The following is a 19,624-nucleotide window of genomic DNA, read 5'->3' as shown; positions in this document are numbered from 1 at the left end:
GTCCGTCAAGACTGGAGTCTGGTCACAACACTAGAGATGGAGCTGGATCCAGGGGGTGGTTCCTTGGGGCCATCAAGATGGTTTTCTTGACTTCTTCAGAGAAGACCATCACTAATTCTATCAATAGTGTACAATTAACTCCTCCAAGAAAGGATGGAGAGAACTGTATGGCAGGGGTGAGAACGTGAATGTACCTGCCATTAAAGGGGAAGCTACTTTATTAGTCAAAACAAACCAATCACTGTTTAAGAGTTCATTGTTCTTGGCCTCATCAGGAATATATTATTACACTCTTTAGCAATTGGTTTCCTCATTTTCAGCTGCTGGAGCCCCCTTCAGGTCAGGGACTTAAACTTGTGTTGCAATGTAGCCAATCATTCGATAGAGACTTGGGTTTGGTTCATGATAATTTCAGCTTTATGCGTGCTGGAGAAAATGTCCTCCTTTAGAAAACACTTAAAATCCTTCAGAGTGTACCCATCTGGAGGTGAGAATTTTTACCTCTGCCCTCATTCTCTTTGTTACTTTATCTAGAGATGTTACAAGCAACCAGCCTGCATCATTATAGTCCTATTTTAATAGAAACGTTCAGCAAGTTTTGTTTCTAATACAGTCAACACTTTTTTTTTGTTTCTAATGAGAGGTGAATCAAAGTATCAAACAATATGCAATACACCTTGCATATTTCCTTAAACAGTTCACATGATAAATTATTAGCGGTGTCCGTAATACCAGAAGAGTCTTTAGCAACTACACCAAACTTAGGTGGTGTAGTTGAACTAGAGATTCAGCTTCATTTATCATGAAGCCCATTAGATGATTTTCTCCCTATAATTCTGTTTCTCTAGAATAGTGGTCCTCAACCTTCCTAATGCTGCAACCCTTTAATACAGTTACCAAGAACAAAATTATTTTTGTTGCTACTTCATAACTGTAATTTTGCTACTGTTATGAACCATAATGTAAACCTCTGTGTTTTTGATTACCTTAGGTGACTCCCATGAAAGAGACATTTGACCCCAAAGGGGTCGTGACAGACAGGCTTCGAACCACTGCTCTAGAACCACCCATGGTGTTACAATCTGTATTAGGCAGAGTTCTCTATATTCTAGAGGAACAGAATGGGTTTTATATAGCAGAAAAGGGCATTTACTAGAATAGTTTACATGATAGAGGCAGGTAGTCCAACAATGAACAACTGTATTCGAGAGAACCTGAGAACCCGAGAACCTGATCCTTGCTCAGTCTGCCTTGTTGACTGCATCAACAGTCCCTATGCTATGCAGAGGGTATGGGAGGTTTCTGGTTACTGGTTTTACATGTTGGAAGGCTAAAGAAGGTGGAGTCTAATGGCAGTGAAAAAAGGCATCCTCATCCTCATCACCACCATCGTCATCAGTATCAGTAATAACAATAAAACAAAAGGGATAGACACCCTCCCCTGCACCCAATGATAGCAATGTGGCCTTTTTCCTAGGACTATTTTTGTATCTGGGATACTCTATTGGAAGGGAACACCCACTCTGAAAGAGGGTATTTTCTTCTTAGTTGATTCTTGCTGGAAATGCCATAGCAGATTTGCCCAGGGGTGCACCTTTTAGTTTCTTTCAGATCCCATCCAGTTAATCCAAAGTTAACGACCATGGTCTTCTATTCCATTTGAGTTAATTTTTGTCTGTTGTATAAGAGAAAGGTCTCTGCTCTTTCTTTTGCTTGCAAATATATATACCTTTTTGTAAGATTTTAAATTTATTTTATTCATTATTATTGAGCAGATAGGTGTGTGCGTGCGCATGTGCACATGTAAGAGTCAGATCCTTCTATCATATTTTTGAGTCAGAGTCTCTCTTATTTCTGCTACACTGAATATTTCTGGCTACCTATTCACAAACTGATAGGATGTTCTCCTATCTCTAATCCCAACTTGCCATAGATGTGCCAGGATTGAGATGTGTATCATTGCATCTTGCTTTTTATCGAGGTTCTGGGAATTGTACTCCCATTGTCCAGCTTACCCAGTAAGTGCTTTTATTTAATGAACCATCTCACCATGAAGCATTATATTTTTTTAAAAAAGATTATTTTTCCATGTTGAATTATATTTTAAGGAAATATAATCAAATAAGAAAGGTGATACTATGGTGGCGCACACCTTTAATCCTAGCACTTGGGAGGCAGAGACAGGCGGATTTCTGAGTTCGAGGCCAGCCTGGTCTACAGAGTGAGTTCCAGGACAGCCAGGGCTACACAGAGAAACCGTGTCTCGAAAAACAAAAAAACAAAAACAAAAACAAAAAACCAAAAAAACAAAAAACAAAAAAAAGAAAAGAAAAGAAAAAAAGAAAAAAAAAAGAAAGGTGATAGTAATCAAATCAGATAAAGACCAAATATAATCTTTGAGTTTTATAATGAAAACATTGAAATAGTTGGGAAAGGCCGGGAGGGAAGCAGACAGGACAGAAGCCATCTTACAATGTATTTGCAAGCAAGTGGGAAGTTATAGTGGAGACCAAAAGTCTGACCTGATTTCTCTGTGTGTCCAAGCCTCCGTTAAGATGCAGCTACACTTTGGCTCATGTGGGACAAAAGGATGGCAAGATCTATTATGAGGATTTGCTGAATATTTACATTTTAATTCATCATATCATTTAGTACTGTTTAGCTTTGTAAGACACAAACTGCTATTCAGGGCTAAAATGTCTGGCTGGAATGAGTTACCAATCTTCATGTCTTCTCTTCTAATGCCAAATCGTATAGTCCAATAAACCCACCGTTGATTATCCACAAAACCGGAGATTTGAGTGTGGGATTTTTCTTGGTAAAGATTTGTTCTTATCCTCTAGCAGATGCCTTTAAGGGACTCTAACTTTCTTTTAACAGTTACTAGTGAATAGGATCTGGTGATAGCATTAGGTTGCCCAGGAAATGAAAATAGGCCTGGAAACTAAGCCTTTTGCACTAACTGCTTTGGTCTTGCATACTAGGTTTGGCAAGACAGACAGCTGTGCTCCCTCTGAGTTTCTAGGAAGCCACTTCCCTCCCTCTATGTCCTTCAACATATTTCAGCTCTCCACTGGAGCCAAAATATTTTGGTTTGACAGAACAGCCACAGTAGTGTTCACAGTGAGCTTGTAAAGAAGGTTGCTGCACTAAGTCTATTAATGACATGATCCCCAAAAATGGAGCGAAGGAAAACATCCCTCCTGAGACAGGCATTAAAACCTTTCATAAATAAAGTCCGTGCATGCTTAAAAATGAAGGTGCTTGGCTTCGCTCATGAAGTGAGATTTGTGGATAAAATTCAAGTAACTTAGGAAACAATGCTGCCTGCTTTGTTTGTTCCCCAGAGATTTTTCTTTTTTTGAGACGGTTGAAGTGGCATAAAGCGATTTATGTAGGTCCTCTGAGGATGAACTCAGGCAGACATTATCTAATAAGGTGTCCACCTGCTCCTCCATGATGCCCTCTCTTTCCCAAGTACTGCTTGACTGATTCAGTTTTTTTCAGAATTTCTTTTCCTGGAAAAATAAAGCCTTGTTAGCCTGATTTCCACTCTCTTTCTCAATAACAATGCATTTCTCTCCAGAGTGAGGGCACTCAGTATTGAAGAAAACTGGAGAAAGGCTCTTGAGGATCTAATGTCAATATCCCAAGTTGCGACCCTGGGCACAGGGTCCTCAGGAAGGCAGAGCAACAGGAAATGGCAGCTGACAGAAGGAGTTCTGCTACAATGTCTACTCATGCTCCTGAGTCCTTTCTCCGTTATGGTCACAACAGAAAGTGCGTATGTCTTGTGTTAAAGATGCTGCTAATTGTTTTGGATAAACCAGGAGTATGTTCCCTTTGTTAAAATCTGTTTATAAGGCAAAACATTCCCAATAGAACAGAGAATAAAAGGGCTCAAGCATGTGTGCACAGCATATGTGCACATAGACACATGTGTGTGTGTGTTTGTGCATGCATGAACACCCCCCCCCACGCACGTATGCATGTGTGTAGGTCAATGGTGCACCTTGGGTGCCATTTCTCAGCTGTCTATCTTGTCTTCTTAGTGGAAATAGAAAATATTTCCACTAATTAGGCTAAGTGGAGCTCCAGAGATCCTTGAGTCTCTGTCTTCCCAAAACTGGCATTATAGATGTATCCTACAACACCTGGAATTATTTTATTTTTAAAAATATATACCAGGTATTGACCTTAGGTTCTTGTCTTTGCAGAGAAAACACAGTACTGACCGAGCTGTCACTCTTGTCCTCTCCCCTCATATAAGTTTGATTGGCTGAATTCAGAGACTTCCTACTCTATATGAATAGTTAGTATCCATCGAGTTTGGCCAGATGAACAGTATTAGGCCATGTGATCTACTGTTAGCATAGCCACCACCCGTAAATCACATGCTCCGTTATCAAAACATTTATGTATTCTTTCCCACAGTGATTCTAACTTGCTTTGGCCAGTGGGACATCACAGTTGTGGCCAGATTAGGATATCAAACATGTGTTGTAATTGTGGAATGTTAGTTTAACTATTGCCATGATGAAAGAGAGAGAGAGAGAGAGAGAGGGAGAGAGAGAGAGAGAGAGAGAGAGAGAGAGAGAGAGAGAGAGAGGAAGAAGAAGAAGAAGAAGAAGAAGAAGAAGAAGAAGAAGAAGAAGAAGAAGAAGAAGAAGAAGAAGAAGAAGAAAGAGAAGGAGGAGGGAGGGAAGGAGGGAGGGAGGGAGGGAGGAGAACATTTATTAAAGGAAATCAACCCTGTCTTTATACCTATCAGAGATCTAAACTTCTTGAAAGTTCTGGCGTCAACACTTGCTTCTTGTTAGATACAAAACATTAGAAGCAATTTTAATCAAATCCTTCTCAATGCTTCCCTAATTACCTTGCTATTATAATGCTGATAATTTCTTAGGAAGAAATCACTCAACGTGAAGCAAAATATTCCTTGCCAGATGCCCTGCTTGAGTCACCAAGGTTAGACAGCAGTTTTCTTTCCAGAGAATGGAGGCTGGCTGGAATGGAAAGGAAAAGGGCGTGGTCGCTTGTCTGTCAGATGCTCCTGGCGTGTAATGATGCCTGCCATTTCGTTGAAGGGAAACACCAGAGGTCTTGTTTCTAAGTGATTAGCTTAAGCACTCTTCATTTCTGAGCACAAAATAAATTTAATATTACAACCTTCTATCTTCCTCCTTCCCGTCACGTTCCACTTCCAGCCTGCCCCACCGCCCCTACCATGTGTTCTGTAAAATGCAGGACCCAGTAAGCCTGCACTGAAGTGGAACGAGAGGTTGTTCAATAGACCTTTCAGCGAGCCAGGGTTAAGCAACTGTACTTTTATTTTTAAAGTGGTGTTTCTTAAAGTGTAGTCTGCAGGCCAGTGCCTTAACAGGGTAAATAGCACCCAGGGGGCGATGCAGGGTTTGTACTTGCTCTCTTAAGGCCATGTGAGAATTCTCCTGGGAAATAAATAAATACATAGCAAAAGAGGTTTCTGTGTTTCTAGGAGAACAAATTTGGAGATAAATAGATTAATAAATCTAGTTCTCCGGGCACCTTCTTAGCAGCTCAGCATTCATGCTACCTTCGTTCTGCAGATTAACATCAGGACAACTTAGTAAAGTTGCTTCTGAAAATATGGATTTCTTGGACATTTCCTGATCAAAAGGTGCCGGGGGTGGGATCATATGTCTTCATAAACGTATCTCTGCATCCTGACCATCCATTACTAAATAGAAGGGTCTTGTTGAATTATTCCATCAAAAGAAAGTAAATTAGAACCATTCTCTCTCTCTCTCTCTCTCTCTCTCTCTCTCTCTCTCTCTCTCTCTCTCTCTCTTTTTCTTGCTTATAGGGTATTATGAAAAATGAATCTTGAGAATTGAAAACATTCATTGCCGCAATTACATTAGTTCGCTCACCAGGCAATACTTTAGTGGTGACTTGGTATATGTAGGCTGCCAAGTGGGCTAGGTAGTAATTATAAACATGCCTTTGGACACTGGGTTTTAGCCAAGCAATTAACATTAGTTGATACAAGCTGAGGTATAGACTACTTATTGGTGTTTCTCTGTCATCTGGTTTTGTTTTAAACGGACCATGTATGTGGTCTAATGGAATAAGACCACATACATTTTTTCCCTTCTTTCTTTTTTGCTCATCCTTATTACTACAGTTAGGAGCCATTCTACTGCTAAGTTCTGAACAGTAGTGTACACATAGAAGAGGCACATGTGAATTAAAGGTGGAGAAGAGGTCTATGTGAACTACGGGGAGAAGAGATGATGTATTTCTTGCAGCATCTTTCTTGAGAGTATGCGGCTGTGAGCACTGGCCTTTGAGTCATCATCTGAGCCTATGCTGTAGCCCATGTGGCAAATAAAACATTACAATGAAACTTAGGTACAGTGATCTTTGTGGCTATGAATCTGCCCACACCTAGCTTTCATGTATGTGTGTGAGAGAAAATTTTATTTAATTCCCTTTATTCTACGTTCTATTGCTTTTAACCACCTGAAATCCAAACTGACTACTGTTACCATACAACTTCTTTCTTTCAATGTCAAGTATGTTACAGTTCTGTTTGAACTTCGTTTACGGTAACTCCCTATCTGCTTCACTGAGACCTGTTGTAAGATTTTAATGATTCTACTTTCTTTGTGCTTGGGCATGTGTGTAGCAATGATCATTCACGTGTGTTAAGAAGACATTGCAAAATGTTAACGTTGGCTTGAGTCTGTATGAGAAACTCACATGAGTTGCTGTACTTGGGATAAACACCATCTTTCTGTGGGTTAGTCATGATAAGCACCTAGACTGGATTGAGAATTGCTTCTGGGTCAGTGAAGTGCTCCACTCGGAATGTCCATGAGGGTACGTCCAGAGATGGTTAGATCATAAGGGCACAGGAATACCAAATAAATTGTCCTAATCCATGAAATTCATCATGCATTCTAAGTTTGGAAAGATTTGAAATGTGGTAGAACTGTGGAAGATAGGGATGGGTTGGAGAAAATACATCATGGAAGACATGTCCTGGGAGGTGTGTCTTGGTCTAGCCTCTTCCTATTACTGGCCCATGGTGATTCCTGTCCACTGTGAGGTTAACAATCTTCCCTTCCATATTCTCTGGCCACTATGGTTTCTGCCTTATCATTGGCTCACAACCAAAAGAACTGATTGGTCCTTATGGCTGATGAGCTGAAACTGTGAGCTAAAGTCTCCCCTAAGCTCTTAGTGTGTGGTATTCTTGCACAGCAAGAAGAAAGAGAACTAAGTCTTTTTTTCAACTTTTTGCTACTGTTGGGCAACCTTCTTTCATTCCTGCGTCAACTTTGTGATCTTCCCTGATGTCTTCGATGTTCCTGCAGGTATTCAGCCCAAATCTTCAACAGTCTTTAGAATTAGAAAGTAGACACATACGCATGATGGAATTGCTTCAATTCGAATGTTCCTTATCAAGACTTCTCTGTTGACTAATCATTGGGGAAAACCACTGATATAGGCACCGTTCAATGGATTCTCTTTTGCTTCAGCTTAAGATTGAATTAGATGAACAGGAAACATCATAAGAGGGCAAGAAGGGAGAGAAAAGTAAAGTTAGCTTACTTCTCTTTCTCATTTATCACTCTATTTCGCTGTGTTCCTTGATTAAAAGTTCACACTAGTCAGCTATTACTGCCTAACAAGCATTTAGCAGTTTAGTAACTAAAGGTAATTGTTGTAGATCATAACTTTGTAAGGTTCAGTTGATTCACTTTTCTGCTGTGTCCTGCTTGGCTGTCACATTTGAAGCCTCAGTAAGTTTGAAGGATGGCTGGGTAACTGGTTAAGTAAGGTTGATTTCTCTTCAGAATCATGGTGGTGTTGCCTGGTTGTTTGCTAGGACAACACGTGGTGGGGGTCTTTTGTTATCCAGCAAGGTTGCTAACTCACGGAGTCTGAGCAAGTGTTCAGGAAGGTGAACTAAAGTTTTCAGGAGTGTGGAGGCTTCATCTCACTTCTACAACATTTCTGTTGTCTAATACAACAGAAAATTATTTTGTATGCTTGAAATGGTTGAACTGACCAACATAGATTCTACCTTTCAATGAAACAAACAATAAAACTGTATTGTGGAGAGGATAGATATAGGAAGAAGTAAAATATTGCTGCTATTGAGTCAAGATTCTATATGGTTATGTGTTCTGTCCAAAAGCTCTTTCTATGAAATGTTTTCAGTGGGTTCTTTATTACTCATTACTCTTAGGCTTAGGAATGGCTCCATGCTGCCATTAGCCCGAGTGCTATTCCGTCCTTGTACATAGCTTTTTGAATAGACTCTTTGCCACAATTGCTTCAGTTACCCTACTTGAATTTATTATATGCCTCCTACCAAGACCAGGACTGATACATTGGAATTTCTGTTAAACACAGCAAAATGGAACATCTGTTCCCACCTTGGACAACCCTGCTTCTGTGGGAGAATGATTTAAATCCATATGGATAAAACAAATGTGGGAGAAGAAATAGAGTTAACCTGGCAGCACTGTCAGAATTTAAACACCGAGTTGTGGAGCAGAGACATGGAAATGAAGAACATGCAGAGAGCTAAGACAATGGGCAGGCTGATTCTTGTTGCAACAGCCACAAAAGGCCTAGGGAATCCAGGTCTCAGGAACCTCTGAATGCAGAGACAAAGGGCGAGGCAGGAAGCAACAGTGACTGCAGGCCTGGGAAGGACTTGGAATCCTTGCTGAAAATGGATTTCTTTATATAAATAGCACCTGGGATTTGCCAGCTTCTGAGTTGGTGGTAAGCAGGACAATTTCCTAAACAAAGACAGGACAATGAAGCAAAAAGCTAAGCACTGAAATGGCCAGATGCACCAGCTCCTGGTGACCATTTCTGTCTCACAGTCATGTCATTGCATGTGCTTAGGGACATGCTGCCTCTACTCTAGGGGACAAAATGGATGTTCTCCTCATAGATGTTAGATGACAGGTATAATCTTCCTCTGTTGATGTTTTGATGTCTCTATGTTGAAAAGGTCAGGCCATGGCAAATGATCATGGAATATGATTACTGGCAATCTAACTCCACACAAAGTTTCTCTGTTTAGCTTTTTAGTGCCTCAATCCTTGTACTGACTGTTTTTTTTTTTTTTTTTTTTTTTTTTTTTTTTTTTGTGTGTGTGTGTGTGTGTGTGTGTGATCTTGACACAAGCTGGAATTATCACAGAGAAAGGAGCCTCTCTTGAGGAAATGTCTCCATGAGATCCAGCTGTAAGGCATTTTATCAATTAGTGAACAAGGGGGACAGGCCCAGCCCACAGATGACAGATGCCATCCCTGGACTGGTAGTCCTGGGTTCTATAAGAAAGCAAGCTGAGCAAGCCAGGGAAAACAAGCCAGTAAGCAGCACCTTTCCATGGCCTCTGCATGAGCTCCTGCCTCCAAGTTCCTGCCCTGTGTGAGTTCCTGTCCTGACTTCCTTTGGTGATGAACAGCAAAGTGGAAATGTAAGCTGAATAAACCCTTTCCTCCTCAACTTGCTTCTTGGTCATGATGTTTGGTGCAGGAATAGAAACCCCGACTAAGACAATCCTAAATATTCCAGTTGTTTTTCCTGAATATCCCTACACAAATAAGAAAAGTCCCAAACATGAGTCCCCTTCTCAGAAGAGACCAGTGAGTGTGTGAGTTGGAAAGGCTGTGTAAAAATGGAGAAGAGGGGAAGGAGGAAGCCACAAACCAGATGCCATAGTAATGGACTGGTTTCTAGAAGACAGAGTGGACAAGGAAATGGATCCCCCTCCCCTCCACCTTGGGTCATCTAAAAGCAAAGTTCCTGTTGGCTTATGTGCATTCTCCGTCCCTTGTGGTGTTAGATAAATTTGTGTTCCAAGGAATGGGTTCCCAGGTAATCTATTACATCAGAAAAAAAAAAAAAAAAAAAAAAAAAAAAAAGAAGAAGAACAAACCCTCAAATCTTAATCCATTGTGCAAGCCGAGGACAGTTACCACATCCTCCATTCTTTTCCACTTAACTCCTGACTCATGTGCTAGGGAAGGGATTCAGATCACATCCAACAACAGAAAGAGTGTGATATTCAGGAGCAAAGGGACATGACTGAGTGCCAAGATGAATTCCCAGGAGGTAGGAGAACGTGTAGTCCCACACTGATGACTACAGACTATGTAAAAACAAGCGCACCAGGCCTGGGAGGTGCAAAACAGGACAAGACTCTAAGGACCAAGAACACATTTGCTTACATTGGGTGATAGTTAAGAACTCATCTTCAGGAAGCCACAGTGTCAGAGCTTCCATTCTCCACAGTCACTAACCATGCAAGCTAATTATTCAACTCAGCTACTCCTTCCCCCTTAAACCTAAGGAGAAATAATAATACTCCTATGCAGGGTTGGCATAAGGGTAGAATTATTTTAATAATACATGTAACATCCTTAAATAATTATAGTACATAGGGGCTCATTTTTTAAAATTTAAATGCACTTCATTTTTAGACAGCTCACATGACATGTTTTTTTTCTTAAAAAACAAAACAAAACAAACAAACAAACAAACAAAAAACCACAATTCCTCCATTCCAAATAGATCTTGGTCAAAATAAAAGCTCAAGAGGACATCAGTCCCATTTGTCCTAAGTCCTGGTGTTGTATGGATGGTACGCAGCAGCCAATTATGGTGACAGGTGATAGATCCAATTTGTTAACATTTTTTCCATCTTAGAGATGGAAACTATACCATCTGGATTCATGTTTTCACCATAAAAAACTGGTAGTTATAGAAATTAGCAAGGATGTGCTTAATTCGCTCCGCAGCTCCAGTCGTATAAAAGGCTTTACGATTTCTGGTTTCTGTTCTTCAAGTTTGCCCTTGAGTGATTTCATGTAGTCTTTGATGTACTTTTTGTAGGCCTCTTTTGTGAAGCTGGTTTTTTGCAAGTGATGGTTCATGACAATGTCCACACTGGTGACTACTGTGTTTTCAGTACCTTCGCCCCCCTCCGGACCTTCAGTGGTAGCATTTCCACCAACGAGCAAGTTATCAATGGCACCCTCTGGTTCTACTGACCATATTGCCCTCCACTTCCAGGCAGAGCCTGTCCACGATCTCCGGGATCTTGTAGATATCTAGATGTCGGAGAACAACTCATTATGGCTGATGAGTCCTGGTAGATGATCATGGTGATGTCTGGGGACAGCAGCACTAGCTTACAGCAAGAGCGAGCACCATGAAGCCAGAGCCGACTCGGCTGCAGGGCACATTCATCTACCTTTTGTTTTATTATTATTATTATTATTATTATTATTATTATTATTATTATTATTATTATTATTTATCTACTTTCATCTATGTTTCCAGTGTTGGAGATCAAGCCCAGAGTCTAGTACACAGATTCCAGGCAAGTACACCTCTAATGAGCAACACTCAAAACTTCATGACCGCCTTTTCATTCTAAAGTTGTCTTAGTTTTCAATTGGATGGTTTGGCAGAGGAGTGACTAACAGATAGAGTATTGAACAAATGCTTCTTATGAGACAGTTACAAATAGAATTACAGCAGGAGTTCAGCTTCCAGGTGTATTTCCCCTCACAATCATGTGACTGTTAACTGCTGACTTGGATCAACATGCGGTTTGTTCAGAGGGGAAGATGCATATGTTTGTGTGGAGAAACACAAAATGAGTTTAACCGAGGGGAGGCCAAATGACACGGCATCAAATTGCAAAGCCAAGATGGCTGTTGAAACACATTCTTTGAAACAGCTGGAAGAGTTAATATTGATTGTCTCAACGATTGTAATACTGGTGTGGGACAAAGCAGAACAAGGAACTATTGATTTCCACCATAGACCCCAAAGCACTACTTGACATTTTAAAAGTATGTGCATGATAAAATTAAAAATAAAACAAAACATTAAGTTTATGTACAGGGTTGGGCACAGTCAGGGGAAACCAGTCACATAAACATCATCACCAATGAGTATGAAAGTTCGTTGGCACTATTGCCCATGCGTGCCAGTTGAAGTTAACTTAAGCGCTTTCAACATTTCAAATATTCAATTACATTTAGATCTTGTTTCTAATGGTTTCAAAGCCAGAGTGTGATCGTATGGGCTATGCGTGGAGACGCCTTAAAGACTGGTTTAAAGTCTCCAGTGCTTTCTCTACTTCCGCCAAGAGCGGAAGTCAGAGTCTTGGAGAGTATTTGAAAGCTCCCTAGGTGGCTACAATGTGTGACAAAGTTTGCAAAGGACAGTGTGAAGATGTTTAGGGTGGTACTTAGACAGGTTATTTGTGTTTATTGGATTTGTAGTAAGTAGTGTCTACATTATCATCTTGCTAAGAACAAATGGAGATCCAGCAGTCATTTTCAGAAGTGTGTGTGTGTGTGTGTGTGTGTGTGTTTACTAAATACTGGAACTTTGATAAGAGCCACATTTGCATTCTGCTGTGGTTAATGGCAAGTAGCTTCAGGACACTCACTTTTAAAGTTACCAAAAACTTGTCCATCTTAGAGATCCAATATTGATCGTCATTGAAACACATTGACTTTTGTGAACGCTATGTATTAAGTAAACTAATGAATAATAAATAAACTGTACCAGGACACCTACTCTTAATTACTATGTAATTCATATTACAGCTCATAAATCAGATCCAAAGTCAGGTACATGTAGGACAAGAGTGTGCAATTACCTTGACTCCACATAGAAGTTACAGTGTAATTTTGTTAACAGTTTACATTACATACAAATGTAGAAAACTGCAACTAGAAATTTTACGAAAGTAGTTATATTATTATAGAACGAATGTAAGAGTGAATCAATGTCTATGATCTTCACTCTAGCTTACAATTCAAAAATATTTTAAGCTTTAGTTTGTAATATGCTTAGTACTAGACTAATCAATACTAAAAATACTTAACACATTTCATAGATACTTTGCTGGAGAATATGATCCAAAGATATATATATATATATATATATATATATATATATATATATATACACATATATATTCTGAATAGCTGTATTTCAATTGATGTTTACTTGGCCAATTTAACTTGGCAAGTGGGTAGAATGACTTGGCAGGAGGAGGTGGGTTTTGTCTATGTTTGTAATGTATATATGTGTGTGTTTATGACTATGTGTCTATATTAATGTATGTATGTATGTATGTATGTATGTATGTATGTATATTTATGTGTATGTGCATGTGTGTATGGGTGAGCTTGTTTATGTGTGAATCTCTGTGTATGCCTACATATTTTTGTGATGTGTGTGTTTGTGTGTTTATGTATATGTGTGTTTGTGTATGTACGTGTGTCTGTGTATGTTTGTGTTTATTAGTGTTTATTAGTGTGTGACGTTCACAGTTGTACTCTTTGCTGTTAGCTATCTTGTCTCCCTGTCACAGGGTCATGAGCCTGTCAGCTCCGAGATGGCGGTTTTAGAGGACAGGAGATCAATGTGCAGGAGTCTAAGATGAGGCTCTCATCTCTTGTTTTCAGAGTCAGCTTTTAACAATAGCAAATAGCACATGCAGTTTACCAATATGATTTCTATTGATATAAAGTGTGGAATGAAAGCTAAGGGAATGGTTCCTGTGTGTGATTATATATATACATATGCATGCATGTATGTGTATATGTGCTGGCAGCACAGCATGCTAAGAAGATAAGGAAACATATCCAGAACCAGGAGATGGACTAGAATTGCTATGAAATGAGGGAAAGTGGAATAATGTGTTTGTTTCTAGTCAAAAAAGGAGTTCACAATCTGTTCTGTCTGGAGAATGCTCGATGACAGCCATTCTTTTGGTAGCAAATGAACGAGTTTATTAAACATGTATCAGTCAAAAGTAAAATAACGAATAGCGAGTAGCAGATAACAGCCGAGATCAAATCTGGCTCTTACAACATCAAGCAGAGACAACCAGAGTCACTCACCCGAGAGAGCAAGTGAAAGTGATGTCATCGTGTCAGTACCTACAACATCAGCAGAAATTGACCCGGAACCACCACTGAGGCAAACAGCTAGTGTTCCTGATGAGAATTTCCGGAGAACTGTATTGTTCCCCTTGGGTGGGACTTCTAAGTATAAGAACAAATATCAAATAGCAGGTAGATAGGAAGACATCATGTAGTCCAATGCTTACTGCATCCAGCAGAAATGACTGCGGAAGCTTCTCTGACACAGTCCTGCTGGAGTTTCAAGTCGAGTGAGTCCCAGCTAGAATGTCCTCTCTACAGATCTTCTTGTTACCACTGCAGGCATTTTTTCATACCTTGGGACAAACAATAGCAACCTCATTTAGAAATGACTTGCCATCTAACTTGTCTTAGGTAGGGTTATTATTGATTTGATGAAACACCGAGGCCAAAACAACTTGGGAAGGAAAGGGTTTATTCAGCTTCCTCTTCTATTTCAGTTCCCCATCAAAGGAAGTCAGGACAGGAATTAGCACAGGGCAGGAACCTGGGGGCAGATGAACATGGAGGAATTGTACTGAATTGTTTACCATGGCTTGCTCAATCTGATTTCTTATAGAATTCAGAACCACCAGCGCAGAGATGGCACCGTCCACAATGGGCTAGTTCCTCCCTCATCAATTTCCAATTAAGAAAATGCCCTATATCTGGAACTTATGGAGGTATTTTCTGTCTAGGTTCCCTCACCACAAATGAGTTTAGTTTGTGTCAAGGTCCAGCATATAGCTATTCCCAAGGGTTCTATGTTTTAGTACACTTAGATGTTTGCTGTCTTTTCTTACTATCAAAGGGCCAGGGGCCAGGGACCAATCTGCTTCAGGGCAGGGGTGTTTGGAGGACACAAGATAAAGAAGCTGGAGTTTAAAGTGAGGGGGGTAATCTCTTATTTTCTGAGCCAGCATGTAACAAGAGCAAGTAGCACATAGCACCTTAGCAATGTGGTTTATATTACACTGGAAGCCAAGGGCTCCTGGTCAGATTTTCAATGGATAATGTACACAATGATTGTGGTAGTAACGGCTCAATTGCTTCACAGATTTCATTAGAGTAGCCAAAAAATGGTGATTAGACACAAATGTCATTTCAATGTCACCACGTGCAGAAAGGAACACTTTTAGCATCAGCATTCTGGAAGACAGATCCATCCTTGACAGGTGGGATCCAGGGAATGTTCAGAAAGACCTGTCTCCACAGCAGGGCTCCGGAAGTCCTCAAGTCCTCAAGGTTGGTTAGGAGGACATTTACACAGAACTCTGTGAAATGAGAGGCTTAAGAGAGCTTCAAGAGTTACTGAGTGTTAAGGCATGCAGTGACTACATAACCTCCTTCCCCCCAAAGTGTTATGAGAACAGAAAGATGAGAACCTCCGTCTACTAGGAAATATGAATATGAATACATGAACACTGCTCTCTCTGGAGACTTGGGTTTAGGAAATTCATAGATGTGTTATGGGTTGGATCTTAAACATCCTAAAAGTCCAAGTGTAAAATGTTTTGTCTCTAACCTTGATCAGAAGATAGTGGAACCTGTAGAAGTAGGGCCTAGGGGGAGGAAGTGAGGTCATGTACGTGTGAATGAGATGAGAAGATGCTGAGATTCCAATCTCCCTCCATCTCTAGGAAACTATTAGGTGATCAGTCTCTGCTGCTATGCACTCATGCCATGATGTATTGTGCTAGCACAAGCCAACACTAATAGAGTCACGTGACCATGAGCAGCAACTTCTGAAGCCATGAGACAAAATAACCCTTTCTCTGTATTTTGTCATTGTGACAGGAAGCTAACCATTACAAGGAGGGACTGGGAGGACATTTTTCCTTCAAGCTGTCTCAGAGCCACCATTTTCTGACTCCTGGGTATCCTCTTTTAAGTCTTCAAGTCTGGAGAATTGTTTAAGACTGGCTCAGTAGGGAGTCACTAGGGGACGTGAAACAGGGTGAAGAAGCGATTGTTTTTCCTTTTGGTTTTAGCCTTTGATAGATCACCATGGTTGCTCTTAAAGATCAAACCCTATCTTTTTTCTGTCTTGTTATTTAACCAACTGCTCAGAAGACCTGGCTCACTCACTCTTTTCCAGTTTGACTCATCTGCCAGAGCCATCATTTGTAAAACAGCAGATATTTTAGCTCATCAGTTTCCCACTTGTCTTAGTTAGGGTTTTACTGCTGTGAACAGACACCATGACCAGTGCAAGTCTTATAAAGGACAACATTCAGTTGAGGCTGCCTTACAGGTTCAGAGATTCAGTCCATTATCATCAAGGCAGGAATATGGCAGCATCCAGGCAGACATGGTACAGGAAGAGCTGAGAGTTCTACATCTTCATTTGAAAGCTACAACCACTCTAACAAGGTCACACCTCCCAACAGGGCCACTCCCTGGGCCAAGCACATACAAACCATCATACCACTGGACATAGAACTAATCTCAGTAGTCAGGATAGCAAGGGAAGCAGCCAAGGAAGGCATAGCTGCGTACTCTTTCAGTTCAGCCACTTTACCATGAACAAGTATGAGTCAATTCACTTTGTATCACAGAGGGAAGTCACCCCACTTTCCATAGAAATGAACTATTCTTTACAAGAACCTAATATGATTTCCCAAGGCCTCACACAAGGCCCAACACATGGGTGGATGTTAACATACTAATTGAAAAGCAATCATAACTGTGGTTTGTAATTAATGGATCCATTCACAAACATTCTTACCAGGCTGTTACTGTTTACATCTCAGTGGGAATAATTAACAAATAAAATAAATCCTTTGAATTAAATTAATATAAGATGAATTTGAATCTAATTAATTGGAAAGTTCAGATTTTTTAAGAGAAAACAATATTCTATATTCTTAACAACCCACAGGCTAGCTTTTGCCCAGAAATATTTGTTACTGGAGTAATTCTGTCTTTTCAAAAAGGTTGGGTTTCTGGAATGACCCAGTTTTTCTTACTGAATGAACTACGTGTTCTATTTAGTTTACTAGTTCTAATCTTTGGTGTTGTTGAACATGAAATCAACCTTCTCATCCCTTGACTAGCGCTTACTTTAAACAAATTTAGCGATGACTTGAAGACATATAATAGGATTTATTAAATGACTATAGTATGAAAAGTATATATATGTATATATATATATATATATATACTTGTATATATTAGCTTTAAGGAAAACTGTGGTAGACTATGGTAGTACTTCTTCACTGGCATGTGAAAACATTTGATCCAACTGAATCCGATAAATTTAGACAGTTTTCTTTTTTTTTTTTTAACCTAGTAGTTAGAAAACCATTTCAGCAGGCCACTGGTTCAGGGCATGCCCAGTAGTACAAGAGTGCATGTCATTTTTTTTCTCAGTAATATTTTAAGTAAATGTGAAGAGTAATAATTTCACTGTGACATTTTCATACACAATGCCATCATGTTTTGGTTTTATTCATCTCATTTTTCTGTCTACCTCTTCACCTCCCCCTCAATAGTCTTTTATACTTTAATGTGGTATATATTTTCTTACCTCCTTCCTGTCTCTTAAGATCTCTTCCTAATACACACACACACACACACACACACACACACACACACACACACACACACTTTAAGTCTATAGTCTACACAATTTTACTCATATGAGAAAAAAACGGTATGACAATGTATACCTTTTTGACTCACTTCTCTTAAAATAATAAATTCTAGCTCTACCCATTTTCTTGCAAATATTTCATTTTTCTTCATATCTACAAAGTACCATCTTTTCCTTCCCCATCATCTATTCATGAATCCTTTGTAGGTTGGCTCCACTCTTTAGCTCTTGTGAACAGTGTAACATGGTAGTGGTTTGAATGAAAATGATCCCCATATGTTCAAATACCTGATCTCCAGTGGGCGGAACTCTTTAGGAAGGATTAGGGGTGTGGCACTGTTGGAAGAGGTATATTATTGGAATGGGGAGGCTTTGAGGTTTCAACAGACTCTCACCATTCCTCTGATCTCTAACCTGTGCTTGAAGATCAAGATGGGAGCTCTCAGCTGTTCCTACCATGAGCCCAATTAAACACCTTCTTTTATAAGTTGCCTTGGTCATGACCTTTCATCACACCAATGGAAAAGTGAGTAAAAGAAACGGAAACCATAGATATGTAACATCTCTGTGTTAGGTGTTCTCCGAGTCCTTCAGTGATAGTCAGCAGGAGTTTTTATTTTGATTTTTTGGGGGAACCTCCATGCTGATCTCTATAGTGGCCATATAAGTTTGTCTTCCTGCAAATAAATGTAAATAAATGTTCCTATTTACACCCTCTCCAGCATTTTTTTTTTTTTTTTTTTTTTTGGTCATTTGTCCTCTTGAGCATTGCCAGTCTGATTGTGGTGAGATGTTTGATTTAATTTTAAATATTTCCATTTTCCCAATATTTGAGTATCTTAAACACCCATTTCAGATAATTATTGGTGATTTTTATTCATTTTAAGACCTCTTTATAGAGTTTATTAGCTTTTATATTGATTGGGTGATGTCTTAAGTTTACTGTTGTGAAATACAACAACCAGAAGGAACTTGGGGAGGAAAGGGTTTGCTTTGCTCACAGTTATCCATAACAGTTCATCATCAAAAGCAATGGGACAGGAACTCACTCAGGGAAGGAATGTAGAGGTAGGAACTGATGCAGAGGCCATGGAGGCCAGGATCACCAGCCGAGGGGTGACACCACCCACAATGGCCTGGGTCCTTCCTCATTGATTACTAATGGAGAAAATGCCTTACAGCTGGAATTTTCTCAGCTGAGATCCTCCTCTCTAATAACTCTAACTTGTGTCAAGTTGACATAAAACTAGTAGGTACAGTTGAGTGTGTGTGTGTGCACCCACATACACGCACGTGTGAGCATATACATGTGTTCACATTTGGAATTCTTTATAAATTCTGCATATTAGTTCTTGTCTAATTGCATTCATTACTTTTCTCATCACTTCAAACAAAGATCTAACAAGAAGCCCCTTGGTGGGGAAGAAGGAAATTTACTCTGATTCACAGTCCAGAGGATTTTAATTCAGCATTGTGGAGAGAGTTAAGGCAGCATGTGTCTTGGTTCATGGTATAGACAAACACGTAGAGAGGCATAGTGGCATTCAGCTGGCCTCTTCCATTTCTCTTTTTTATTACATATGGTGGCTTTAGTCGATGGCATCGTACCATCCATAGTCAAGGCTGGCCATCCATCTTTAGTTAAGACTCTTTGGAAATTCCTCACGCACATGTGCAGAGATGTTTAAATCCAGCCACAACGATAATGAACACTAACCACCAGCAGATGTATATCTGGCAAGGTTTGCTTACCTTTGCTGTGTAGATGCTGTTTAATGTCATAAAATCACATTTGTCAAATCTTGCATGGTTTCCTCTGCTACAGCGTCTTACAGGAAGTCTATGCCTATTGCCTTGAAATGTTTTACCTAAGTTTCAGGCTTTTTAGTAAGTGCTTTGATAGTTTTAATTTGTTGTTTTGTGAGGGTTGTGTAATTTGGATCTAGGTTCATTTTTTTTTTGAGTTGTGGTTATTCAATTTACCCAGCACCATTTTGTTCAAGAGAGTTTTTCTCTAGTGAATGTTTTTGATGGCTTTGTATGTAATTAGATATCTTAAGTA

At 39.7% G+C, this 19,624-nt stretch overlaps 1 pseudogene; it reads right to left on the bottom strand.

Annotated features, from left to right (window-relative positions):
* Window positions 1-10,746: 10,746 nt before the first annotated feature.
* Window positions 10,747-13,974, bottom strand: LOC117721727 (translationally-controlled tumor protein-like; annotated as a pseudogene).
* Window positions 13,975-19,624: the final 5,650 nt, after the last annotated feature.

The sequence above is a fragment of the Arvicanthis niloticus genome, chromosome 16, assembly GCF_011762505.2.
Source record: "Arvicanthis niloticus isolate mArvNil1 chromosome 16, mArvNil1.pat.X, whole genome shotgun sequence".
NCBI classification, from domain to species: Eukaryota; Metazoa; Chordata; class Mammalia; order Rodentia; family Muridae; genus Arvicanthis; species Arvicanthis niloticus.
The sequence above is the reverse complement of the archived record's forward strand: the minus strand, read 5'-3'. Positions and strand labels throughout refer to the sequence as shown.